The 21329-nt window shown below is 44.7% G+C and overlaps 2 pseudogenes; both read left to right on the plus strand.

Moving 5' to 3' along the window:
- The first annotated feature begins 9506 nt into the window (after nt 1-9506).
- LOC136487185 (disease resistance protein RGA2-like) lies at nt 9507-16222 on the plus strand (annotated as a pseudogene).
- Nucleotides 16223-18113: 1891 nt separating this feature from the next.
- On the plus strand, nt 18114-20800 carry LOC136485648 (disease resistance protein RGA2-like; annotated as a pseudogene).
- Nucleotides 20801-21329: the final 529 nt, after the last annotated feature.

A 21329-nucleotide genomic window follows, 5' to 3' on the forward strand; every position in this document is an offset into this window, starting at 1 on the left:
TATTTTGGGCACGTGGTGGAGAAGTGCAGTCTTTTACGCACATCGTGGTGCATTTAAAAAAAAACATGAAAATAGAGAGAAAACGTAGCACACAATTTAGGAGATCAGAATGACCTTCGGTAGATATACGATAATGATACGCCACACGCGTCCGTTCCGTCCGGACGAACCGCTCCACGTGCCCTGCCCACGTCGCCTGCACCTGCTCCACGCGGCCGCATCACCCACGCCGCTGGGTCTGTGCGCCCCGCACCTCGCCTGCCCGCGCACCATTGCTCGCTCCCGCGCGCGCCCTTATCCACCTCGCCCGTGGCAGAAAGGGTGGTAGGGGAGGCCTGCGCCGTGTCCCCATCCACCTCGCGCCGTCGGCAGGAATGGGAGGCCTGTGCCACCGCAACTCCCCACTAGGTAGGCCGTGATCATTGGCGACGCTGTGTTTCAAGTGTTTCAGATGTTTTTAGACATGTTGCAAGCTTATATGTCAAGTGTTTCAGTTGTTTCAGACGTATGTTTCAAGCGTTTTATCTGGATGTTGCATATGTTTGTTGCATATGTTGCTATGGTTATACATGCATGTTTTAAGCGTATGTTTCAGACCTTTTGAGACTTATGTTACAAGTGTCCATCTGGATGTTGCACATGTTCCTATGGCTATAAACGCATGTTTCAAGTGTTTCATCTATTTTCAGAAGTATGTTGCAAATGTTTTATTTGTATGTTGCATATGTGGCAAATGAATATGTTGCAAGTGTATGTTCTGAATTTTTCATCTGTTTCAGGCGTATGCTATAATTGTTTAATGTGAGTGTTGCAAAAGTAGATTGTAGGTGTGGAGGAAGACTAAGCCCTCGGTTGTCCTACTGTTGCAGCTCCCTAGTGTGGTGAAGATGGAGGCCGCGGACACGAGAGTGGTGGGGACGGGATGTCGTGGCGGATCGACCGGGACGTGGAGCAGGATGGGATGCGGGCTGCAATGCTGCGTGCGTCATCGGGCATAGGCCGCGGGAAGCTCCATCTAGACTGACGCTGCCTCCGGAACGGGGATGGGCGCAAGGCGTGCGTTGGACGTGGTTCTAGGTGTGCGTCAAGCGTGGACGTGGGAGCAACGTCTGGATGGATGCTGCGTCCGAATGTTCGGGCGCTAGTCGCTCCGCTAGATATAAGGCACAATTTGATCCTATTGAGTCGGTCTTGGGCAATGGTCGAAAGACCGAGTCCATAAGGGAAAACCCACGTACACGACATGATCGAAGTTATCAACAAGCTCTCGGCTGCCGCCTCCTGTTGTACAACGCTTATAAAAGGGGCTCTCTAAACCTGACCTAAGCTAATGCTCCGTGAGGATTAGCCACACTTAAACCCTAAACACCGATCCATCATTTGCCTTCATTTTTATTCATTTCTTTCAATTAATCAACTAATTAACTATATTTTTATTTATGTACATGATGTAATCTTGAGATGTTCAATTGCACTTTTTATGTATATATACTATACAAATATAAAATATTTCAAGATGTACTGTTTTCAAAGTAATCATATACCATACATGTTGCATTTACCACGTCTGAGATGTTCGAAGATATATTTTGGGTTATTCGCATAACATCAATGTGACGTTGCACAGTTGAATTGTTCATCTAGTACCCATAAGATATACATATGGTGTATTTTAGGATATTTGCAAAGTATCCATGTGATGTTTATATTGGTGTATTCAGTTGATGAGATGTTCTCTTTTTTATACTACCGTAGATGAATGAATATTATAAAATAGCATTCACCTAAGCCTTTAATTTATTCTATGAATCTAGAATATTATTTCAAATATATATATGCTATATATGTGGTAAATTTCCTAACATTCTTATAGTACCGTGACATGTTCCATACTTCCACCCAAGATGGATTTTTGGTTGTTCATGTCGTATGCATAGGATGTTCCATAATATATTTTTGGTTGAGTTAATTAGAGCCATATGCTATTATAAATTTGATGTGGTCTCTACTTCTCTCCAAGAGTCTGAAATATGCCATTTGGTATGTCCACGGTATCTTTAGACCCACGTGCAGGCAACATACGAGTACCTTTCGTGTATACTACAGAATTGGACATCACTGTCGGCCTCATCACTGCCGGATTTTAAGAAACCGACAGTGATAGCCCATCACTGCTGTTTTTTTTTTGCTAAAACCGGCAGTGATAGGACCCCGACACTAATATTCAGGTCTTCACTGTCGGTTCATATCACTGTCGGTTTTAGCCAAGAATTGGCAATGATATTGAGTCATCACTGTCGGTTTTTGCCAAGAACCGACACTGATACTATCACTGTCGGTTCGTGGCTTGAACCGACAGTGATATGTTGTAAGAAAACTTCATAAGTTTCTCATGTGATGTCCGATGAAGACGAACTTTATATCAAAGTTGTAGTACTCGACGAGATCTACAACTTTGTAGTTCAAACTTTTTTAATTTGAGATCGTTTGGATGTCCAAATATTTTTATTTGAAATCATTTATCTAGCGAAAATTACACTTGATTTGTAAAATTTAAAATTTGAATTTTTCAAACGACCTCGGATAGAGAAACGCCCAAAACAAAAGTTGTAGGTCTTGAAAAGTTATGCAACTTTGTAGCTGACAAATTTTTCATTTGAAATCATTTACTTCTTCAAAATGCTATTTGAAATTAAATTTTAAAATTGTTGAAGAACTCTGATTTCTCTTTTTAATATCTGGCTAAAATTTGTAACTAGTCTTTCTCTCTCATACTAACTTTAAATTTGATGATTTTTTTGCCTAAAAAATTCTAAAATCATGCTCTATCAATTTATTGTGTTTTTATAGCTATTATTTAATCCATCTTTTCATGTGATTGTGTGTTATCTATTTAAATTTTGAATTTAAAAAAATGGCAACTTCAAACGTCATTTTGGAACACTAAATAATTTCAGCTGAAAAAGTCATGAACATAGAAGTTGTAGAACTTACCAAGATCTATAACTTTTATTTTGGTCATTTCTTTATCCGATAAAGTGGTAGTAACATTGTTCACAAATATTGAACAATATTACTACCAGGATGAATAAATGATCAAATGATCAAAATAAAAGTTGTAGATCTCAGAAAGTTAAGAAACTCTATAGCTGACAACTTTTTAATTTGAAATCATCTTGTCAAGAAATACTACGTTTGAATTCTAAAATTTGAAATTCAAATTTTGTAAACGACCTCGGATGGAGAATTTACCAAAATGAAAGTTGTAGATCCCAAAAAGTTATGAAACTTTGTAGTTGACAACTTTTTGATTTCAATTCATCTTATCAAGGAAAACTGCGTTTGAATTTCTAAAAATTTGAAATTTGAATTTTCTAAACGACCTCGGATGGAAAAACAGAAAAAACGAAAGTTGTAGATCTCAAAAAGTTATGAAACTTTGTAGTTGACAACTTTTTGATTTGAAATCATCTTGTCATAGAAAACAACGTTTGAATTTCTTAAATTTGAAATTCAAATTTTGTAAACGACCTCGGATGGAGAAACTACCAAAACAAAAGTTGTAGATCTCGAAAAGTTATAAAACTTTGTAGTTGACAAGTTTTTCATTTGAATTCGTTTAGGGTCCCAAATACTAATTTCAAATTAGATGAACATAAAATGGGTAGAACCAAAATCTCATTTGGACACAAACAACTTGCTGGTAGGGGCTGAAGATACGAAGCAAGAGCTCAGGGGTTCGAGCGCGCGCGAAAAATCGCGTGACTTGTGATTCGTGACACGCGACCATATGTGGCTGTCCAGTGGGGCCTTTCCCAAAATTGATTTTTTTTTTCTATTTCTTCAGCCTGTTTTTTGGATTTCTTAAAAACCAAGAACTGACAGTAATATCAATTCCACGTCACTACCGGTATGTCACTGCCGGTTTAAAATCCGACAGTAATTTTTTTTTTGAACCGACAGTGAGGTCAAGATATGAGGTAGGGATACATGGACATGCCCTCGATATTTCCTCCTCTTCTCTCCAATGTCCTCATACAGGCGCAGCTCCGGCGCCCTCTTGCGCCGCCCTGCACGCTTTGTCGTCGAGGCCGCCGTGTGCTCGACGACCCTGGAGTTGTGGCCGAGGGTTGATCTTCTTGACATTTTCGAGTTGGTGTAGGCTCTGGTACCCTCTCCCGGCCGCGCACGGACGTCGGCGTCGTCCTCCTGGTACTAGCTCCAACGCCCTGATCTTGTGCCGCCCTCCACGCATGCAAGCTCGTCGAAGCCTCCATGTGCTCTCCATATGAGGACCCTGGATTCAACGGAACGGCCGGCTAGTTTGGCGACGGACGACTCTATCTGCGCCCCGTGCCGTGCTTGAGAAGACAAAAAGGAGAGGCGCCCATGTTTGCACGTGCACCGTGCACAGCTTGGACGTACTCCTAACGACCTTGGCAGTTGCATGTCCCTGTCTGCGAGGTACGTTGCACGGTTCGGATCCTACACCAACGTACGTACACGAGAAATTTCAGAATAAGGGACTACTAAACTTGGCACGCCTCACTGAATAAAGGGACTCAATTCGCACGTCTTCTAGTATTTGACACCGTGACCTGCGACCGTTTCAAGGGTCATTCTCTATTTTTCTCTATTTTTTCTTTTCTTCTTTTTCTCCTTTACCAGTACTGTGATTGGACTTCTTTGCCCGTGCCCCTGCCCCATCTCCGCTTTGGTATAAACCAAAAAAGAAGATTAAATGTGTTGCCGGAGTCTCTATTAATGTCATTTGCAGAGACTGTTTGAGGAATCGAAACTGTGACCTAGAGCTCAACCATAACACTTCTCTGACAATAAAACACACTCATTCGTGACTACATATGGGGTGCTATCTTTTTATATTAATGTTTTGTAATCTTATATTGAATATTTTAGCTACCAAATGAACTCAAACGAAAAAAGATTTAACTACAAACTTTTAAATATTGTCAAACACGGCAACTTTGATAGAGGATTATCTCCATCCAGAATTATTTAAAAAATTCAAGCACTGCAACTTTGCCTGCAGGTGTCGCTCCGGGCTCGAGGCTCGGCGACAGCCACCCGCTAGCAAACAATGGGAGCCCGAGCCCCGAGCCTGACCTCCATCCGAGCAATCACTTGGGGTGTGTTTGTTTTGAGGATAAGAGTGGATGGGATATGGCCATCCAAGGATTTCGGGATATGAATATCAACGTTGTCTGTTTAGTTGGATGGATAGGACGAATTATTTTTCTGTTGGGTTGAATGGATGAGATTGGATGGGACGAGAATACTTGACTAATTATATATATTATTTAAAAATAATAACAACTAATTATACACTAAAAAATATGCACCGACACTAATAGTGCCATTATAATCACTAACTAAAAATAAAATATATATTAATTAGCACTATACTACTCTAATTATCATACGAAACATATGATAATCAACATGTAGATAAGCTCATCCGCCAGATTTGTGAGAACCACGATATCCAGCATCACCCTGTCTCCGTGTATATCCCTGTACCATCCATGGTATCATGGAACCAATCACAGCGTCAACCGAAGTCCTGACCCCCGCGCAGAAGCCGGCTCGGGAACCTGTCAGGCGACATGAGCCGATGAGGCAGAGAGACATCAAGCAGAGCAGAATTATACAGCCCACCCAAAAGAAAATCGTGTAGGCCCATAGGACTGTGGGTCTTGGAACAATACATTCAGTCATTCACGATCCATTCTAGGCCCATCACAGTTCCGGCCCGTGGATCCTCGACGCGTCCCTGTCCACAAGATGCACGCTAGCAATGAGCCCAGCCCAGCCTCGTGGGCGACCGCGTGGACACGGCGGCCCGGCCCAGCGCCCGCACGAGATGGCGGAGCGATGCGAACCTGGCGAGTGGCGACGCCGCAGATGGAGGCGGTGGCGGCGCGCCGGGGGTGGAGTGGGCGGAAGACCTGGGGCCGCCGCCTGGCCTTTCCGTCGATTCCGAAGGTTAGCGCTCCCAAACAAGGTTCGCCGTAGCTTCAGTTCTTTTTTTCCTCCGACGCTAGGCTTCGCAGATAATTATTTCGTCCTGTGTTTATGCCTCTCTTCTGCAAATTATTGTGCAGCGTTTTGATGGAGAATGAGGGTATGTTGGTTGTAATTTAGCAGGGCGTTTACCTTGACGTGGCAGTAGATTTGAAATCGAATTGGACTTTAGTAGCTTTGGATGTACCGTGATCTATTTAGATTTGATCGAACAAATATCCAAAATCGATTGGATATTAACTCAAAAAAGTCGAGTGGCGACTGGATGTACGTGGATTTAATGAGCCCAACGTACTTCGTTGGGACTTTATGTTTGTTCAAAGCCCACCATATAATATTCTTTGGTATTTTATCATAGGCAACATATTAGGTGTAAATCAATCAACCTGTGAAAACTTAGAAACTACCAATCAGGACCACCAGATACTGATCCAATAGATGAGGCGAGAGGTGTGATTTTTTGCGCTTAAGCCCCCCACCCGTCGACCTTTTTTTGCGCTTAAGCCCCCTCACCCCATCCATTGAAAGTTTTCAAGTTTACACAAGTTGATTGGTTTACACCTGATATGCTACCTTTATCATAATCCTTCTCCAAGTCAATAAATTAAAAATCAGGTGTAGGTCCTTCTTCTTCTTCCTATATCGTTTCATAACTTGTCTTATTAAGAAAATGGCTTTCATGGTTGACCTTCCGGGCATGAAACCAAATTGGTTCATAGAGACCCGCGTTATTGCTCTCAAGCGATGCTCGATAACTCTCTCCCATAGCTTCATAGTATGGCTGATCAACTTAATTCCCCGATAATTAGTACAACTTTGAATATCCTATTTATTCTTGTAGATCGATATCAATATACTTCTCCACTCATCAGACATCTTGTTCGATCGAAAAAATATGGTTAAACAGCTTGGTTAGCCATATTATAGCTATGTCCCCGATGCATCTTCACACCTCGATTGGGATACCATCAGGTCCCATCACATTACCTCCTTTCATCCTTTTCAACACCATCCTAACCTCAGATTCTTGGTTCTCTGCACAAAGCGTCTATTGGTGTCATCAAAAGAGTCATCCAACTGAAAGATTGTGTCCGTATTCTCACCATTGAACAATTTGTCAAAATACTCTTGCCATCGATGTCGGATCCCATCCTCCTTCACCAAGAGATGCTCCATTTCTTCCTTAATACACTTAACTTGGTTGAAGTCCCTTGTCTTTCTCTTACGAACTCTAGCCATCCTATAAATATCCTTCTCTCCTTTATTTGTACTCAAATATTGGTAAAGATCCTCATACGTTCTACCCTTTGCCACACTTACAGCTCGCTTTGCAGTTTTCTTTGCCACCTTGTACTTCTCTATGTTGTCCAACCTCCTGTCATGGTACAAGCGCCTATAGCATTCTTTCTTCTCCTTAATAGCCTTTTGGACTTCCTCATTTCACCACCAACTATCTTTAGCCTCGCCTCCACTTCCTTTCGTTACTCCACACACCTCTGTGGCCACCATTCGAATGTTGGTTGCCATCTTCTCCCACATGTTGTTTATGTCCTCTTCTTCCATCCAAGAGCCCTCTTTGATAACCCTTTCCCTAAATACCTCTGACGTCTCCCCTTTCAGTTTTCACCACTTTGTTACTTGAATCTTAGCTTGTTTATCCCTACGGACACGCACCTGAAAATGAAAGTCTGCCACCAAAAGCTTATGTTGAGAAACAACACACTCCCCTAGTATCACCTTGCAACCCAAGCATGCTCGTTTGTCCTTTCTTCTTGCGAGGACAAAGTCAATCTGGCTAGAGTGTTGTCCGTTACTGAAGGTCACTAGATGAGATTCTCTCTTTCTAAAGAAAGTGTTGGCTATCATCAGGTCAAAAGCTACCACAAAGTCTAGAACTTCCTCTCCCTCCTGATTCCTACTACCATACTCAAAATCTCTATGAACTGCCTTGAAACCTGCGTATGTAGTACCTACATGTCCATTAAGATCTCCTCCTATAAAAAGCTTCTCACTACTAGGTACAGCTCTAATCATGCCATCTAAGTCTTCTCAGAACTGTCTCTTAGCACTCTCGTCGAGGCCTACTTTGGGGGGCATACGCATTAATTACGTTCAAGACTATATCACCAACGACAATGTTGACTAAGATAATTCTATCTCCTTGCCTTCTCACTCCCACCACACCATTCTTGATGCTCTTATCAATCAAAATTCCTACTCCATTTTTATTCGCGACTGTCCCTGTGTACCAAAGCTTAAAACATGTATTATCCACCTCCTTCGTCTTCTGACCCTTTCATTTAGTCTCTTGAACGCATAATATATTTACACGCCTCCTAGTCACAGTATCAACTAATTCTCTTAACTTACCTGTAAGCGACCTTACATTCCAACTACCTAAATGGATCCTAATTGGTTCGACTAGCTTTCTTACCCTTCGCACACGTCGACTCAGATGTGAAAACTCTTGCTCATTTTTCACTACACCCGGGCGCCGATGTAGCGCGCCACTAAGGAAGCGACGACTCGATCCTTGCTCACTTGACACCATGCCCAGATCGCGACACAACGCGTCACCAAGGGGGTGTCGACCCAGCCCTTGCCCATTTAACACCATACCCGGGTTCCGATATGGCGCGTCGCTAAGAGGGTTACGCCCCAACGGTTTTCTTTCGGGTTTCATTTTCATTAGAATGACTAGATTTAACGTTGTCTCACCATACCTATCACAACCCTCCTCTTTTATCAGGGCTTGGGACCTGCTATGTTGAGACAGCATAGGCGAAGTTCATATATCCCTGATGTAAAATGAATTAGTTTTGGATTTTAGAAAATAAAGCCTGTTTTTAGTATTTTGAGAAAAATACAAATAACACCTTTGAAACCAGTTAGATGGCAAAATTTGTCTTGTATTACTAGTTTGATGGTCAAAAAAATATATATCTGGAATCAGAATTACTTACGCGCTCTTCTGCGAGTTCCATCCATTCATTGTATTTGTGCAGTTGTTTGATTAGAGGGTTTTAGCATTCTCAGAAGAGAAGGCAACTCCGCGCTGATAGCTATGTTTTGCACAAGGATCTGCGAGCGAGTGTGAATGGCACGGGCAGGCGATGGGCATGAGGGGCTGGTGAAAGGGATGGGAGAATTGAAGCTGGCCGTATACAAACTGGGCAATGAAGGTCCTCGTGTGACTAACACTGATGACCGCCATACTGCTGTCTGAAAGTAATGAGCCAATGACAAATCAGAGCTGTCCACGACAGGTCATTGCTATGGCACGGGACAATCGGCGCATCAGACAGGAAGCCTATGGGATCCCAATCGGTGCTGGCGCACGATCCCAATCTAGAATTCAATTTCTCCATGTGCTCTACCCGGCTTGTGTGTGGATGGTCAAGTACTCAAGTGGAACACTGGAAGTAGTACTAGTTCACTCTATCAGCAGCATCACATACTTATGTGTGGTTGGTTGGGTCCCCATCGCTGAATGAATGCAATGGCCACCATCGACTGTGATATGGCACCTAACCAGTTGGTCCAAATAATGGAGCCAGGAAACACAGCAACACAAGCACCTTTGAAACGAGTGTGTATTGTGTGTTTCTCTCGGTGAAATTCCTAGGATCACTCCCAAAAACAACCAGTTTTCAGTCGAGTGCTGCTGCTCATCCTCTATCCCCTGGATTTGTGTATCAGTTGCAATCAGGAGACAGATCGATCGAGTTGAAGAGATGGAGGTGGACGATGGGCTCATTGGTGATATGATGATAGAACCTTTGGAACTCAGCTGGTGCAGCAGCTAATTTTCTTGAAGCAATTCGTACAAACAAATAGTACTCACTGGTTCGTCCACCCGCTTCATTCGTTTGCTCAAAATTTTTTTCTTTTTCCTTTTTTTCCTCAAGATTTTGTGCCTTGTTGGGAGGCTAAATTATCTAGTTCATCTGGTTGTTGCATGTAGGAGGAGATTGAAGAGGAAACATCAGTCGCACATCAGTCGGGAATAAGCACCCGTTCAGTCCTCTGCACTACCCCCACACCATCTGATTCTTGCTAATTCGGTCGTGTTCCTGGACAACATACTATGGCCGAGTTGGTGATCGGGCCGCTGGTTTCCATGGTGAAGGAGAAGGCATCCAGCTACCTGCTGGACCAGTACAAGGTGATGGATGGCATGGAGGAGCAGCGCGACATCCTGAAGCGCCAACTGCCAGCAATCATGTGCATCATCCAGGAGGCCGAGGAGAAAGGGACCTCCCGACCTGATGTAGCAGCTTGGCTCAAAGACCTCAAGTCCTCAAGACAGCGGCCTATGAGGCGACGACGTCTTTGATGAGTTCAAGTATGAGGCGCTTCGGCGAGAAGCCAAGAAGAAGGGCCAGCACAGCAAGCACGGAAAGGAGGTTGCAAGGCTCCTAGTCCCAGCTCGTAACCCCATTGTGTTCCGCTACAGAATGGGCAAGAAGCTACGCAGGATTGTGCAGACCATCGATGACCTGGTGACCGAGATGAATAAGTTTGATTTCAGACACCTGCAGCAAGCACAACCCTCAAGGCACTGGCGACAGACATATTCCATAATCATTGACTCCGACAGGGCTATTGTTAGCAGATCTAGAGATCAGGAGAAGAGGAAAATCGTGAGGATGCTGCTGGATCATACTAGTAGCGACATGGATCTCATGGTCCTTCCAATTGTTGGGCCAGACGGGATGGGCAAGACCACCTTTGTTCAGCTCATTTACCATGACCCTGCAATCAGGAAGCATTTTGAACTTCAGAGGTGGTGTTGTGTGTCGGATGATTTTGAAGTCGATACCATTGCAAGCAACATCTGCGAGAGCAGCGAGAGAATTCGTGAAAAAGCATTGCAGGAGCTCCAGAGTATGATAAGTGGAAAGAGGTACCTCATTGTTTTTGATGACGTATGGAATCGGGATGCTGACAAGTGGGGGAAACTTAAGACCTGCCTAAAGCAGGGTGGCAAGGGCAGTGCAGTATTGACAACTACTCGTGATTCAAAAGTGGCTGAAATCATGACCATGGGTGTAGATGAAGCCCATAACATTGAAAAGCTGAGTGATGAACATTTGAGGGAAATTGTCCAGATTAGAGCATTCAGTTTGCAAAATCCAAATAGTGATGAGCTGGATCGCATTTTCTGTGGGATTCTTGTCCGATGTTGTGGCTCTGTTTTGCCTGCCAAAGTCTTTGGCTCCATGTTGAGTAACAAGATCGACTACTATAAACGAGTGGAAAGATACATTGGCCAAAAGTAACATTTGTAACGAGACAAGTGAAATTTTACCAATACTCAAGCTCAGTTTTGACGACCTACCATCACATATGAAGCAGTGCTTTGCATTTTGTGCTATATTCCCCAAAGAATATGTGATCGATGTAGGCCTCTTGATTCAGCTGTGGATGGCACATGACTTTATACCCGCACAGGATGGCGACGAGCCTGAAACTGTGGGAACACAAATTTTCGAAGACCTAACTTGGAGGTCATTCTTTCAAGATGTCAAGCAAACAATTGGCTACAGAGGAAGGTTGTCACTTAAGGGAACCAAATGCAAGATACATGATCTCATGCATGACATTGCTCTATCTGTTTTGGGGAAAGAATGCACCACCATAGTTGGTAAGCCCACCGTGAACAAGCTGTTGCAAAATCCTACTCGCCACGTCTTCTTGTCACTATATGATGCAAGTACCGGTTTTTAGAAAGGACAGGTTATGACTTTGTTGGATCGTCTATTAAAGAAACAAACTGCAATGCTCCAGACATTAATCTTTACAGATTGTTGTGCCCCCCTTGATATATCACTGTACACTTCACTGCGAGCACTACACCTTCCTGCACGAGCCGGTTTCGGACAGAAAGACCTTACAGGACAGATACAACACCTAAGGTATCTTAATCTGTCAGGATATTGGTTGGAGAAACTTCCTGAAGAAATAAGCCTTATGCATAATCTACAGACGTTGAACCTTTCTTATTGTATGAACCTTCGTCAGCTTTCAAAGGATATGAAGTATATGGGAAGCCTACGACACCTATATACCATTGGATGTACATCATTGACGTGCATGCCTCCTGGACTCGGACAGATAACTTCTCTACAGACTCTAACAAATTTTGTTGCTGGTGCTAGCTCGGGATGCAGTACTATCGGAGAACTTGGAAATTTAAATCTTGGTGGTGAGTTAGAGTTGAGTGGTCTGGAAAATGTAACAGAAGAACTTGCAAAAATAGTCAAACTTCAACATAAAGAAAAGATCACAGACTTGTCTCTTAAATGGAATACTAAGGGTGAAGAAGATCCAGTGCAAATGGATTGCCATAAGAAGGTGCTATATGCGCTTGAACCTCATGATTGTCTGCAGATGCTAAGGATAGTCAACTACAGAGGCACTAGTTTGCCATCATGGGCAACCGATCTTAGGAAATTGCAGCACTTGACTGAACTCCATCTTCATGGTTGTTCGTTGTGCGAGGAATTTCCTCAATTTTACCAGTTGAAAGCTCTTGAAGTTCTTTACTTGGAAAAGTTGGACAAATTGCAAAGCCTATGCAGTGATATAGTCTCTGCGCCATTTCCAGCACTGAAGCAACTCCAGTTACATGATTTGGAGAGCATGGAGCGGTGGGTGGCAAAAGAAGGAAAAGAAAATGAATTAACCTTTCCTGTACTTGAGGAGGTTGATATTAAAAACTGTCCAAAGTTGAGTAGTCTACCTGAAGCACCAGAGCTCAAGGTTATAAGGCTGGATGAAGGCAAGGCACTGCTATCCTCAGGAATAGTTAAGTCAAGGCACATGTCTTCACTTTCCAAGCTAGAGCTGTATGTCCGTGACACAGAAGTATCATCTCAGATAGATCATAATTGGGATTCATCAGAGAAGCTAGAACTGTCTTTCGGTGACACAGAAGCAGCACCTCTGTCAGAACTGAGCATATCTGGCTGCAACCTTTTGTTCTTCTCAAGTCCATCACAGCCAACATTTGTGGCCTGGAAATCGTTTGAAAATCTTGTAGATCTGAGAATTGAACACTGCGATGTGCTGATCTACTGGCCAGAACGAGTATTCAAAAGCTTGGTAACCTTGAAGGTTCTGTTCATTGTGTACTGTAACAAGCTAATTGGGCCCAAACAGATGACAGGTGATGAACCTACACAAACAACAGAGCAAGTCCTGCCACATTTAAACCAGATATTTGTACGCAGATGTGAATGCTTGGTTCAGCTCTTCATTCTTCCCCCATCTCTCAGAATTATTGATATTGTGCATTGCCCTAGACTTGAATTCATATGGGAAAAGGAGAAACGTCTTAAAACCTGGACATCACTGGAATATTGCCAAGACACTGCACCTACCGATACTTCAGAGCAGTCACCATATCCAATGATTCCTTGTCCATGTCTAGTAACTTTGGAGATACTACGCTGTGATAACCTGGTAACGCTTCCAAATCTACCACCATCCCTCAAGAAATTGTCAGTCTGGAACTGTGGGGAGCTCTGTTCCATGTCAGGAGAGCTGGATGGACTCGAGGAACTACATATTTATGGCTGCAATAAGTTGCGGTCAGTCGATTCCTTGGGAGATGCGTCATCATTAGAAACACTGTTTCTTTCCAGGTGCCAATGCCTTGCATGCTTAGGATCTGGTGGTGGTCCTGGGAGTTACTCGGCTCTTCAGGGACTTGAAATCGAATACTGCCCAGCTATACTCCCTCCGTCCCACATGATTTAGGCCCCGTTTAGATGCCACCCAAAAGCTAAATTTTTTTGCATAGTATCCGTCACATCGAATCTTGCGGCACATGCATGGAGTATTAAATGTAGACGAAAAAAAAACTAATTGCACAGTTGGGTGAGAAATCGCGAAACGAACCTTTCGAACCTAATTAGTCCATAATTAGACACTAATTGCCAAATAAAAATGAAAGTGCTACAGTAGCTAAAATCCGAAAATTTTTGGATCTAAACGGGGCCTTCCACGTCTAGGACCGGGCACGCTAACCGAGGTCTATGCAAAATTACAAAAATGCCCCTGTAAATATCAGCCCCCTTCCTCCCGTGACCCGTCCCACCACATGGTCACACTACTCCCTCGCGCTCTCGCCCAGCTTTCTTTTTTCTCTGGCCGGCGGCGGCGCGTCGGCTCCGGCCCCCTGACCACCATGGGGCGTCGAGGCCGCCTGCCACCATCGACGTCGGGCCTCACCTCCGTCTTCCATGCCGACGAGGACGAGCTCTTTCCGCCCGCGCTCACCCGCGTTGCCGTGGCTCCCGCCGGCCGGAGCCGAGCCCCTGCATCGAGCGGCAGTCGCGTCTTGCCTGTGCCAGTCGCGTTGCCGTGGCAGCCGGGACGGGGCTCCATCGACCGGAGCTGAGCCCGTGTGGCGGCGTTGCGAGGTCCAGCCACCGCGCGACGGCTGCGCGGAACCCATGCACAGTGGCGGCCTGGCGAGGTCCAGCTGCTGCTCCTGCGCGATGGCGGCACGAAACTCCTGCGTGGTGACGGCGTGGCGTGGCCCAGCCTCTACGCGACAGCGTAGCAGAGCCCACCCGTGGCGGTGGCGTCTCCACGCGACACCGCCGCATCCTGTGCCTCCACACGTGGGCCGGGGTTGCGCTGCCAACCACGCGCGAAGGAGGAGGACTAGATGGGGACTGGGGAGGAGCTGCGGGAGAGGAGCTCTGTAGGAGGTGGTGATTCGGATTGGATTTGCGGTCGCAGGTGCGGCGAGCCGGCGACGACGACGCATAACCAAAGTGAGCATCGGTGCGGAACGTGCGAGGGAAACGAGTGGACGGGAGCTTCTGGAGCCTCCCACGTTTTTCTTTTCTTTTTTTTCACAAGTTGTTTTGATATTTTCTTGGGCCCACACACAACTAAACTTGTGGCTGGTAACGCCTCTGCACTGCGACACGTACAGAACAGTAGATGCGGTACTCTATGGATGCATGATAATTTGGGACAAAATTCAAATGGCAGATGTGTAAATATTATGGGACGGAGGGAGTAGATATGAAGCAGTTTAATAAAAATGTGCTCGACAGGCTTGTACACAAAGAAATATCACACGCTCGTTCAAGCAACCCAGATGAAGGTACCGTCCAGTTTCCTTAAATTTCTCTGCCTGCCCTATATGCTGCAAATCCACACCTTGTGAATTTTAATCCCCTGCGACCCTCCTTTTATTATGAAGGGGAGGAGGCGTGCAGTCTTGTTTTTTAGACTGTCCTTTTGTCTCTGATGTAACCCAATGCATATTGTTGGTTCATATACGGTTATTGGTTTTTATTCTTTGGAAGCAGTAGTTAATAACATGCATTTTCCATTTGCAGGGCCTAAACTATGGGAACCAAAATCCTGGAACTATGCTATCCCTTGGTGTAGAGATGGGATGATGCGGCGTCACCGGGGAGAGCAGTAGTTCTTGAGGCACTCATGGAGCCGTGCTGTCCCATTTTCTATTTGCATTTGCAGGGCTAAACTTTGACGAAGCCGCACTGTGTTTTGTCTACAACATATATGCTTCTTTGCATAAGTTTGGATCGTCAGACGTGCAGTGTTAGTTGAGTCCCGTCTGAAGGTTTGAGCGCATCTCCATACATGCAGACGCGCTGCTGCCCTGGTGTTTGTTACATTTTTCCTGTGCAGAGAGCATATGTATGATACATATATAGCACTGGACGTACTGCTGTGTATTGTATGAATAAATGAAAGGAAACAAGCAAGTGTCCCATTTTTCTAGACTAGAATGTAAACAACGTTGCTGTTTCGCTTCACATGACTGGCTGGTAGCCCTTGAGAGTGAGTTTCATGCGAGTCCTAACTATAATCATGGTTTGCACATGTTTCAGCTTGTTCTTCAACCCAGGCCCTGGCAACTGGTATCCTGTTTGCCCGGATCGGTCTGGTCTCCGTTGTCTGTGGTCTGTGGATGTGGAGGGCACCTTGGAATAGATTAGGCTGGGCTGGTTCCACGGTTTGAAACCGTCTTGATTGTTTGTTCAGTTCGTTGTACATCTGACATGCAGTTATCATCAGTGGTATATATAAGGATGAAATCATTATGTACCATGCTATTGCATCCCTTGTGCTCCTGTTTCCGAAATGAAACTCTGCAGTCTGCACCATCCATTTTTCAGAAGCAGAGTGGACATTCATCAACCAATCTGGCATTCAAGCCGAAATGAAACTCTGCAGTCTGCCTTGAAGTGCGGGCCTCGGAAATTCGTGATCCGGCGTTCGTCCCTTCAGAATTTTGGGCAGTGGGCTTTCACCGGATGCGCGCGTCAGCCCAGCTTCATGGGTGCCCGCGTCGACGGCCTCCGTGGCCCATCGCTCTCACCAGTCACAGGCCTGCCCTGATGACGGTGGAGCGGCCCAGCGGCACGACGCAGCTGCTGAACGGGAACACCAGGCCAGGCGCCGGTGTAGGGGGGAGCCAGGCAGCCAGCCACCGGTGGGGCAGTCCGCCGAGCGATGGGAGTGCGACGCCAGGGCACTGAGTTCTGAGCAGCAGTGCCCAATGGCGCCTCGTCGCCGGGCAGCCCTTTCCCTCGAGGTTCGCCTGCGGGTCCCACCGTAATCTCGTCCACAACGCACCGCCGGCTCCGGTGCCGTCGGCACTCGTTCAAGCCGGCTACCGTTCCCGAGCAAGGTTCGCTACGAAGTATGATTTACCGCTCCAATGCTTCGCCCTCTGAAACTTCTCAGGTATTTTGCTCTGCCCGTTTTGCTTGTCTTGTGCAGAGCTTGCGCACTTTGACTTGTGAGTTTTTCAAAATTTGCCTCCACCGACTCCGTTGATGTGGGGATGGGATAGTGATACTCAGTAATTAGAACGACCTTGTTGTCGCAGGTGATCCAAAGTATCACTAGTTCGTAAATTCAATGGCTCTATCCCCTATGCGATGGCAGGCTGTAATCCTTGTGCCAATAATTGTCTGGTCTTTGTGGCATTATGCAGCTCTCTTTTTCAACTAATAGCAGGTTCTGAGCCTGCATATGATCTTTTTCTAAGAAGAAAGGTTAGCTCGTAAATATATACTTAGCAGGTACTCCTACTCCAGCTGTATCAAGGATTATCACAATTTAGCTCAGCAAGTCAGGATTTTGTCTATCCCAGTAGTATATCTCCTGTTTCCAGACTGCAGTTAGTTCATTTGTTTCTTAATGCGATTGTGCTAAAAAAAACATTGGCTGCTTTGGTTACTAGACTCAGCTGTTTAATCTACATTTCATATTCAACTTATTTCCCACTGTTCATGTGATGCAACATTCTCTGTTCCTGTGAGACTAGCACAGAGATGGAAGCAAGGTTAAATATGATGTTCAGGCATCAGGCAATCAAACTTTAATGGTCAGTCTATATTCAAATGAAACCATTATGGACCACAATGTCATAGAGTACTCCTCTTTGGAGCTCAAAAGCAAAACAGAGGACATGTGGGGCATAGGTGAAGGGAGGAGGAAGAAAACAAGATGCTTTGCTTCTTTCCTAAAGCTGAATCCAGTTCTTCCCTTTAGTTATTTAGGGATGTATAGAATAAGATTGGAGCAAAGAATGATTATTTGAATAAAGCTGTCTGAAGGGTGCTTTGTCAGTTGTCACCACAAGCAACCCACCAAAACAAACACGTTGCTTCCTTTGTGAAATCTAGTATCATTCAACCTTCACCTAACTCTGCTGTGCTCCTCCTGTGGCTAATCCTCTCTTGCCCGAACTCATCTCCTGCGGTACCCAATTTGTGTACTAGTTGGTACCATCAGAAGAAAGGAGTTCACAAGTATTGGTACCCTGCTGGTGCAGCCGCTAATTAGTGAGCAGTTCGTACAAATATTGGTCCGTCCATCTGCTTCTCTCCTTTGCTCTTTTTTTTTTTTTTTGTTAATGAGATTGAGTACAAACAGGGCCTTTATCTGCTTTTTGCTTGCAGGCCGGAGGAGGAAACTACTTGGATTAATCGCTCAGCTAGTCCTCTTCACTTGCCAAGCAAGCAAATTTGTGTCTGCTTGTGTTCCTGAGGGTTGTGAGAGCAACAATGGCCGAGTTGGTGATTGGGCCGCTGGTCTCTATTCTGAAGGAGAAGGTATCCAGCTACCGGCTGGACCAGTACAATGTGATGGAAGGCATGGAGCGGCAGCGCAAGGTCCTGGAACAGAGGCGCTTCGGCGAGAAGCCAAGAAGAAGGGCCAGCACAGCAAGCATGGAACAGAGATTGCGAGGCTCCTGTTCCCAGCTCGCAACCCCATTGTGTTCCGCTACAGGATGGGCAAGAAGCTACACAGGATTGTGCAGACCATCGACAACCTGGTCACTGAGATGGATAAGTTTGATTTCAGACACCTGCAGCAAGCAAAGCCTTCAAGGCAGTGGCGACAGACAGATTCCATAATCATTGACTCTGACAGGGATATTGTCAGCAGATCTAGAGATCAGGAGAAGAAGAAAATCATGAGGATGCTGCTTGATCAAGCTAGCAGCATGGATCTCATGGTCCTTCCAATTGTTGGGGTTGGTGGACTAGGCAAGACCACCTTTGTGCTGCTCATTTACAATGACCCTGCAATCATGAAGCATTTTGAGCTCCAGAGGTGGTGTTGTGTGTCGGATGGTTTTGACATCAGTACCATTGCAAGCAACATCTGTGAGAGCAGCGTGACAGGTCGTGAAAAAGCATTGCGGGAGCTCCAGAGTATGATAAGTGGAAAGAGGTACCTCATTGTGTTAGATGATGTGTGGAATAGGGACTCTGATAAGTGGGGAAAACTAATGACCTGCCTTAAGCAGAGTGGCAAGGGCGGTGTGGTACTGACAACTACTCGTGATTCAAAAGTGACTGAAACTATGACCATGGGTGTAGCTGAAGCTCACAATATAGAAAAGCTGAGTGACGAACATTCGAGGGAAATTGTCCAGAGTAGAGCATTTTGCTTGCAAAATCAAAATAGTGATGAGCTGGATGGCATTTTTGGTAAGATTGTTGGCCGATGTGCTGGTTCTCCTTTGGCTGCCAAAACCTTTGGCTCTTTGTTGAGTAACATACTATGAATGAATGGAAAGATATACTGGCCAAAAGTAACATTTGTGATGAGAGAAGTGGAATTTTACCAATACTCAAGTTCAGTTTTGACGACCTACCATCACATATGAAGCAGTGCTTTGCATTTTGTGCTATATTCCCTAAAGATTATGAAATCGATGTGGAGGTCTTGATTCAACTGTGGATGGCTCATGACTTTATACCTGTGCAGGATGGCGAGCAGCCTGAAACCATAGGAGCACAAATTTTTGAGGAGCTAACATGGAGGTCATTCTTTCAAGATGTCAAGCAAACCCTTCCGATGAACGATAGAGGAAGGTTGTCTTTTTGTAAGAGTACCATATGCAAGATACATGATCTCATGCATGACATTGCTCTATCTGTTATGGGGAATGAATGTGCCACTATAGTTGGTAAGCCAAGTGTCAACAAGCTGTTGCCAAATCCTATTCGCCACGTCTTCTTATCAGTAGATGATGCAAGTCCCATTTTTTTGGAAGGACAAGTTACAACTCTATTGGATCAACTATTGAAGAAACAAACTGCAATGCTCCAGACTTTTACCATTACAGATTATTATGATTCCCTTGATATGTCAAAGTACACTTCACTGCGAGCACTACACCTTCCTGAAGCAAGCAGTCTAGGACAGAAACACCTAACAAGACAGATACATCACCTAAGGTATCTTAATCTATCGGGACATGGGGAGTTGGAGAAACTTCCTGAAGAAATATGCCTTATGCACAATCTACAAGCATTGAATATTTCTCATTGCCTAAACATGTGTCGGCTTTCGAAGAATATGAAGTATATGGCAAGCCTACGACACCTCTATACTAATGGATGCAAATCTTTGACCTGCATGCCTCCAGGATTTGGACAGATCACCTCTCTACTGACTCTTACATATTTTGTTGTTGGTGCTAGCTCGGACTGTAGTACTATTGGAGAACTTGGAAATTTAAACCTTGGTGGTGAGCTAGAGTTAAGTGGCCTGCAAAATGTAACCAAAAGGTCAGCAAAAACAGTCAGACTTGAGCATAAAGAAAAGATCACACACTTGTCGCTTAAGTGGGATAGTAAGGGTAAAGAAGAACTAGTGCAAATGGATTGCCATAAGAAGGTGCTCTATGCTCTTAAACCTCATGATGGTCTGCAGATGCTAAGGATAGTTAACTACAGCGGCACTAGTTTACCATCATGGATAACAGATCTTAAAAAACTGCAGTACTTGACTGAGCTCCATATGCATGGTTGTACGCTGTGTGAGGAATTTCCTAAATTTGACCATTCCAAAGCTCTTGAATTTCTTTATTTGGAAAAGTTGGACAAATTGCGAAGCCTGTGCAGCGATGTGGTGTCCAGGCCATTTCCTGCACTGAAGCAACTCCGCTTACATGATTTGGAGAGCTTGGAGAGATGGGTGGCAACAGAAGGAAAAGAAGATGAATTAACCTTTCCTGTACTTGAGGAGGTTGATATTGAAAACTGCCCAAAGTTGAGTAGTCTACCTAAGGCACCAGAGCACAAGGTTATAAGGCTGGATGAAGGCAAGGCGCTGCTATCCTCAGGAATAGTTAAGTCAAGGCACATGTGTTCACTTTCCAAGCTAGAGCTGTATGTCCGTGACACAGAAGTATCATCTCAGATAGATCATAATTGAGATTCATCAGAGAAGCTAGAACTGTCTTTCGGTGACACAGAAGCAGCACCTCTGTCAGAACCGAGCATATCTGGCTGCAACTTTTTTTTGTCTCAAGTCAATCACATTCACAGCTAACATTTGTGGTCTGGAAACGGTTTCAAAACCTTGTTGATCTGACAATTGAACACTGTGATTTGCTGATCTACTGGCCAGAACAAGAGTTCCAGAGCTTGGTATCCTTGAAGTACTTGTGGATTAGATACTGTAAGAAGCTATTAGGGACCAAACAGGTGACAGATGATGAACCTACACAAACAACAGAGCAAGTCCTACCACATTTAAACATGATATTTATACGCGGTTGTGAATGCTTGGTACAGCTTTTCACTCTTCCCCCATCACTCATGATTATTGATATTATGGAATGCCCTAGACTTGAATTCATATGGGAAAAAGACAAACATCTTGAAGCTTGTACATCTCTAGAATACTGGCAAGACACTGCACCTACCGGTACACCAGAGCAATCGTCGTATCCAATGAGACGTTGTCCATACCTAGTATCT

This window comes from Miscanthus floridulus, chromosome 10, assembly GCF_019320115.1.
Source record: "Miscanthus floridulus cultivar M001 chromosome 10, ASM1932011v1, whole genome shotgun sequence".
Classification (NCBI taxonomy): domain Eukaryota; kingdom Viridiplantae; phylum Streptophyta; class Magnoliopsida; order Poales; family Poaceae; genus Miscanthus; species Miscanthus floridulus.